This window comes from Astatotilapia calliptera, chromosome 3, assembly GCF_964374335.1.
Source record: "Astatotilapia calliptera chromosome 3, fAstCal68.1, whole genome shotgun sequence".
NCBI classification, from domain to species: domain Eukaryota; kingdom Metazoa; phylum Chordata; class Actinopteri; order Cichliformes; family Cichlidae; genus Astatotilapia; species Astatotilapia calliptera.
Genome location: NC_137424.1, coordinates 83,016,047 through 83,023,028, shown reverse-complemented (window position 1 = coordinate 83,023,028; position 6,982 = coordinate 83,016,047). Strand labels below are relative to the sequence as shown.

The window sequence follows — 6,982 nt, the reverse complement described above, 5'->3', positions numbered from 1 at the left end:
ATTATTTATTGACAGCAACTACAACTGAAAAGTGCAAGTAAAACACAATAACGTAGAGTAATTGAGTACCATGAGCCTTTTTCATTGTATTGTTCATTTTGTTTTTTAAATACTCTGAGCGTTTGTGTTTGCTCTCCTGGTTTGACATTCATCCTTCACGTAAGTGAGGCTTTGAGCTAAAAGGGGAAAGGCTCCCTTCTTTTTAGTGCTTGTTTATTTCGAGTTATCTCCATGTTTATGAAAATTACATTTTCATTTGGAAAAATGTTAACATGTGGTCATTTTTCATACATGTATTATGAAACACTCAACTACATATTAGTTTGTTTGGTTTTGTAGACTTAGACTACCAGTGAAATACAATAACATTCATATTTGAATGTTAGGCGGCGATCGTGGCTCAAGAGTTGGCAGTTCTTCTTGTAATCGGAAGGTTGCAGGTTCGAGCCCCAGCTCCGACAGTCTCGGTCACCAACAGGCCTACTCTGTCAATGCACCCCAGGGCAGCTGTGGCTGCAATGTAGCTGCCATCACCACTGTGTGAATGGGTGGATGACTGAATGTAGTGTAAAGCGCTTTGGGGTCCATAGGGACTAGGAAAAGTGCTGTACAAATACAGGTCATTTATCATATTTAATATTAATTACAATTTTGATTATGTTAAGTTTACAATATTAAGTAAATGGAACAACATTTTGGATTAACTGACCATCTATATTTCAGTTACATGACCAAGCATGTCAGTGTTATTTACTCCATTTTTTTCATGTTTGTGTAACAACTACAATTATTCATTTCAACTTAATATGTTTAAGCTTTAGTTTAAAAGTGTTGCTTCAAAATTTTTTTTTTTTCTCAAATCTCTTTATTTGGTTTTCCAGTGTTCTTTATCATAAAGGCAACTAAGATTCAAATATAAATGATTGCATATATACAATAGGAATTAAACAAAGTAAAAACAAAACAACAACAACAACAAAAAAAAAAAAAAGGCAACAACAAACAACGTTGGACAGAGGATGCTATTTATCGAACTACCAATGAGGCTCAGTGACCATTTATATCTGTACAGTATTGAAGAAATCTATAAAAGGTTGCCAGGTTGAATGGAATTCCTCCAACCTCCCCTTTAGTAGGAATTTAATTCTTTCCAGCTGCAAGTGTCTCAATACATCTTGTATTAACGCTGATGTGGTAGGAGGCACCCTTTGTTTCCAATTTAGTAGAATCAAACGGCGTGCCAGCAGCGTCACAAAACGTATCACATTATTTTGGGTGGCTGATAGGTCTACAACAACCGGCTTCACTCCAAATAAAGCACAGATTGGGTCTGGCTTAAGTGGTTTTTTTAGAATTTTAGACAAGATATGAAAGACATTATTCCAATATGTTGTTATACAGGGACAAGTCCAAAACATATGCGCCAGTGAAGCAGGTTGCTGTTTACATCTTTCGCAGGATGAGTTTACATCGGGGAACATTTTTGACAGTTTCAACTTTGATAAATGGAGTCTATGTAGCACTTTAAACTGTAAGAGTCCATGACGAATGCAAACAGAGGAAGAGTGTACATTTTCCTTGGCTTTTGTCCATTGATTGTCTGTAATTCTCGTACCAAGGTCACGCTGCCAGGCCTCTTTCAGATAGTCAAGTGTGACAGTTCCATCCAGCTGTGACAAAGTTATTAGTCCTTTCTTGAGTGGATCAAACTGAAATAAGTTATCTAAGGCAGAGTCTGGGGGCCGACCTGGAAAAGATGGAAAAAGCCTCCTTACAAAGCTTCTGATCTGTAAGTATTTGAAAAAGTCATTACTGTGCAAGTCAAATTTTTCTTGCAGTTGCCGGAATGTGGGAAAAACCTTGTTGATGAATAAATCCTTTATTGAGTGCAGCCCCTTGTGGTTCCATTGGAGAAATGAAATGTTTGAAAGTGATGGTGTGAATGATGCGTTATTCATGAGTGGAGTTAGTATGGAAGCTTCCTTCCACCCGAAATGTTTCCTTATCTGTGTCCAGATTTTAATTGTATGAGAGACTACAGGATTTTTAAAGTCATGTTTAGGGATAGGGAGGGCTGAATAGACCATAGCTTCTAATGAGGAGGGTAACAGCTTTCATTCTCCATCGTTGTCCAGTCGGCCCCCTTAGTGCGCAACCAAAACGACATGGAACGAACATTACATGACCAATAATACAGACGGAAGCATGGTAACCCCATCCCTCCCTGACATGTCGGTCTCTGCAGGTAGCCTTTCTTGATCCTTGGATTCTTTCTGTTCCATATGAAATAGGATATTAAGGAGTCTAATTTATTAAAAAAGGCTTTATTAATCACAATAGGGATACACTGAAATAAAAATAAGAATTTGGGAAGAATATTCATTCTAACAATGTTTATCCTCCCTGCTAGTGGAATTGGTAGATTAATCCATTTGTCTATGTTATTTTTGGTTTCATCATATAGTTTAGAGAGATTGTGTTTAAATAAACCACAATAATCCTGAGTGACATTTATTCCAAGATATTGGAATTGTTTAGAAACCCAAAATGGCAAGGTACTGAAACAACTTGGGTTACCTATTGCTTTAGAGTTGACTGGGAATAGCACACTTTTAGATAAATTCAATTTGTATCCTGACACTTCTCCAAAATTCTGCAAAATTTCCATGATGACTGGGACTGATTTTGCAGGATTAGAAATATACAGTAGTAAATCATCTGCATAAAGCGAGACTTTATGTTCTGCTTTTCCCCTTCTGATCCCTGTATATTCGTCTGTTGAGCGCAGTAGAAGAGCTAAAGGTTCAATAGCCAATGCAAAAAGCAGAGGTGAAAGAGGACAGCCTTGTCTTGTTGAACGATTCAGATCGAAATAGTCGGAGTGGACATTGTTTGTTTGTACCGACACTTTTGGTTGGATGTATAGTAGTTTAACCAGAGAAATGAATTTAGGGCCAAATCCGAACCTCGACAGGGTCGAGAAGAGATAATCCCACTCGACCCTGTCAAAGGCCTTCTCCGCCTCTAAAGAAATTGCTTCAAAATTTTTAAGTAAATCTCAGTTTTAGTTTTTAGAGTGTAAGTGCAGAAGAAAGTCTTAATATCCCTTCAGTACAGTGTCAGTGGATGTGGGCTGGAGATGCAATGACCTTCGACCTGCCGGTGACCATCTTCACTGACCACACCTTCTGTGATGAACGACTCCTCTCTCCTGGTGTCCTGCAAGCAAACAATCATATATTTCAGAACACCAACTTATTTGCTTTCTTAAAACATTTTTTTCTGAATTTCCTATAGAACAGACCTCAGTTTACACTCTCAATCTCAGACTCCCTCCCCACTGGAGAGGTGACATTCACTGTCCCACTTGTCAGTCTGGATAGCCAGCCGATACACAATAATGTCATGAAAGCATATTTTTAAAAAGGGCTCTGCAAACATGGCCAATAACTTTCATTCTGATGATCTGCAGAATAATTTGGGCACAAAACAAATTTCACCCTTCAAAAAGTTGCAGACTTCACTATATACAGTGCAGACAGTGTGGACCCTCTAAACTAAGTCTGTGGGATATGATCTTTGAATGAATGCAGACCAAACTGTCGTTGTATTTACTTACACAGCATGTCTTGTAGGATTAACTGGAGTCATCAGCAACAGCACAGAGCAGTCACATCTCAGGTCTAATAATAGAAGACAGGAAACTAAAGCATAAAGGAAACAGCAAGTAAAGCAGTTTGATCTAAAGTATGATTAAAGTTCAGCCTGATTAACATAAATGTGACAGCTACTAACATATTGTGGGAAGTAAACTAACCAAAATCCTTCCCACTCAGCTGATGTCTTTCTGTCCAACAGCTGCTCTTCTAGACTTGTAAGAGTTTGATGTGATGTGTGGAGTGCTGATTCAGAGCCTCAAAGAAATAGGTGGTCTCTTTTTAAAACACATAATTGAAATGTCATCATTACATAGGGTGAGACGTTCGGCCATACGGGAGGGGCTCAGAGTAGAGCCAGGAGCAGACCCAGGACACGCTGGAGAGATTACATCTCTCAGCTGGCTGGCTTGGGAATGCCTTGGTGTTCCTCCGGACAAGCTAGAGGAGGTGGCTGAGGAGAGGGAGGCCTGGGCTTCTCTGCCTAGGCTGCTTTCCCCATGACCCAGCCCTGGATAACCAGAAGAAGATGGATGGATGGATAAAACAGAAATGTTCATTAAATGTAAAAACAGTTTGCTTATGTCGCTAAAGAAAGACTAGATTTAACATTAATAGATGTCACAGATGTCCAAAAACAACCTGTGGGATTATAATATTATTTTATGCCATGTTAGACCCCTAATTAAAGATTGTGAATTGTTATGTAGTTGTAGTTTGCATTATTCTCCTGAATTAGAAGAAGGTGATAACTATTGCATTAGTTAGACTGATTTGCATTACATTAGACTGCCGATTTATTGTGAATGAATGATATTGTTTATGATGCATTATACTGCTGAGTTATAAGAAATACTGTTCGCAGAAAGTCATCGTCTTATTTGTCTGATTAGAAGAGAACAGAACATGCTGGAGTTTTCTGCCCCATCTCAGCAGGAGCAGATAAACAGGGAGCCAAGGTTGTAGCTTAGGCGCTGTGTGAGAGAAAGCATGTGAATGTTTAGGCTTTTATGATTAGGTGGAGGCACCAGAGGCTATAAGAGTTTGATCAATGCTCCACCATTTTGAGATCTGATGCTGTCTGCATCAGTATCCATCTCCCACGCGTGTGATCATTAAAATCATCGTTTGACTCAACCCGGCCGGACCAGTGTTGTTATTGTGGTTTTTCCTCTTGTATCCATCCCCAATATTTGAATCCGTAACAAACCATAAAAAATTAAAATAAATACAGAGGTTAAGAATGTACAGTCCATGTTATAAAAGTGGATTAAAACAAGCCCCACCCCTAACGGCTGCACCTTCAGAAAAAGTTTCGTCTCGGCTCTTATCTAGTAGCTGCTCACTTTTCTATTTCAAACAATCAACAGAAAATTTCACTGAGAGATTTTATATAAGGTTTTTTAAGCTGTGGGTTAATTTAAGCACCATGAGCCGAGAGGCAACACCAGTCTAACACTAGCTAGCTAGCAAGTTTATAAACCTGGTGCTAATCTGAGAGAAGGCACAAAACCAGTTTGAATAAGAGTAACACTTTACTCACCAAGTCAGTGAATCACATAAAGAATCACAGCAATGCCAACAATGATCTCTTAAGCTGAAGCTTCTCCAGCTTTGCTCAACATATCCTCTGGGTGCTTAAGGGTGCTCCATCTAGTGACGCTATTACTGGGAGACTTAAACACTCATGTGTGCAACAACAGTGAGAGCTGGAGGGGTGTGACTGAGGGACCTCTGTGCAAACCACAGTTTGTCCATAATGAACTATAAATGATATATGTAATATTTCCAAACTGTTAAAATGTGTTCGGTTTGCTGATGATACCACTCTGTATTGCTCAGGTAATAACCTGGAACAGCTTCTGACTACAGTGGAAAAGAACAGTGGAGAATATACTAAAAAATGGTTTCATATAAATAAGTTATTGTTAAATATAAATGAAATAATATGTATTATTTTTGGCACCAGACAAATGAAAAATGTATCTAAAATCAGGGTTAATGGAATTGAAATCGAAAACGTGTACGAAAAAACATTTCTAGAGAGATAATTGATAAGCTTTGTTGGAAGTCCCATATAAACCATGTGAAAACAAAAAAGTTAAAAACCGTTGCTATTCTGTACAAAACAAAAGATGTCCTGAGCAAGAATTCATTATAGACGCTTTATTGTTCTCTTTTGCTTCTGCTAATAGCTTTTTGACTAGCCTTATCTCCTGCTTTCTTGCTTTGTGGTAGATCTTTATTCTGTATTCACTGAGAGATTTAAATGTTAATCAAATAAATAAATTAGATAAGTGCACGTGGCTCCAAGATACTGTGGGCCACGGGTCAATGATCAATTTTGTAGTCGTATCATCAGATCTGCACCCTAAAGTACTGGACATGGTTGAATAGAGGGGCTGAGCTGTCAACTGATAAACACCTGGTGCTGAGTTGGATCAGGTGGCACATCTAAACATAGTGAGGGTGCTCTTGGAATGGATGGTCCGTGAGATCTTCTACTTCAGTAGAGCTTCAACAGCATTCTGAGGGAGACCGGGGCCCTAATTTCCTTCAGGATTAATAAAGTATTCTGATTCTGAGTTTGAATGGACCATGTGCAGCACCTCCATTGCTGAAGCTGCTTCGCTGAGCCCCGGCCATAAGGTCATTGATGGCTTTCATTTTGGTAACCTCCAAATCAAATGGTGGCCACTGGAGTACTCCTCCGGCTTGGTACTGAAAAAGGAGTCCTGTCGGTTTTTGTTAACCTGTGAAACTTCAGAGGCAGCTGATAGGTACCGACAGGCCAAGTGGTTCGGGCAGTTAAGACAGTTAACCTTGTCAGGTAATGATTGTAGTGATTCTCATTAAAGCTTCCTGGTTTGATCAGAAAATAAAACATTGGTCCATACACCTGAAAGTCCTGAAAACGCGTTGTGAATTCTGTCTCGAGTCTACGGATGTATCCGTGTATTTCCGCGGTGCTGATGCTGTGCTGAGCATTTGAAGTGTTGAAATGTGAAAAGATAACAATGTCCCTCTCGCCGGTAGGTGGCTGATACATTTTTTGGGGGTTGTTATCTAAGATGTCGTCATTAAGAAGCGGCACAACTAATGGGTCTACGCAAGCAAATTTGCGATGTGCACGCTGGCGCGGCCATTTATTTTTCAATGCACCTTCTCAGATTAATTCACTGCATGTCGTGCCCAGGGCTGGACTGGGCTCGAAAATTATAGGAAAAATCATGAAGCCTTTGAATGAAAATAAACACTGTTGTGACAGTGATGTTCACTGTTCTGATGGTATATATGCATCAATCTATCAATCGTTTGTTGTAAGA

The 6,982-nt window shown here is 39.2% G+C and overlaps 1 long non-coding RNA gene across 1 annotated transcript in view; it reads right to left on the bottom strand.

Moving 5' to 3' along the window:
- LOC113018409 (uncharacterized) overlaps positions 1–6,982 on the bottom strand; it is an 8,677-nt gene extending 1,695 nt beyond the window's left edge. Inside the window, exons 1-5 of the long non-coding RNA XR_013906792.1 lie at positions 4,867–6,982; positions 3,818–4,298; positions 3,620–3,683; positions 3,305–3,466; positions 1–3,219 (exon numbers count right to left, since the gene is read on the bottom strand). The exon at positions 1–3,219 is cut by the window's left edge and continues 970 nt beyond it. This is a non-coding gene — a long non-coding RNA (uncharacterized LOC113018409). The remainder of the gene's footprint in view (positions 3,220–3,304; positions 3,467–3,619; positions 3,684–3,817; positions 4,299–4,866) is intronic.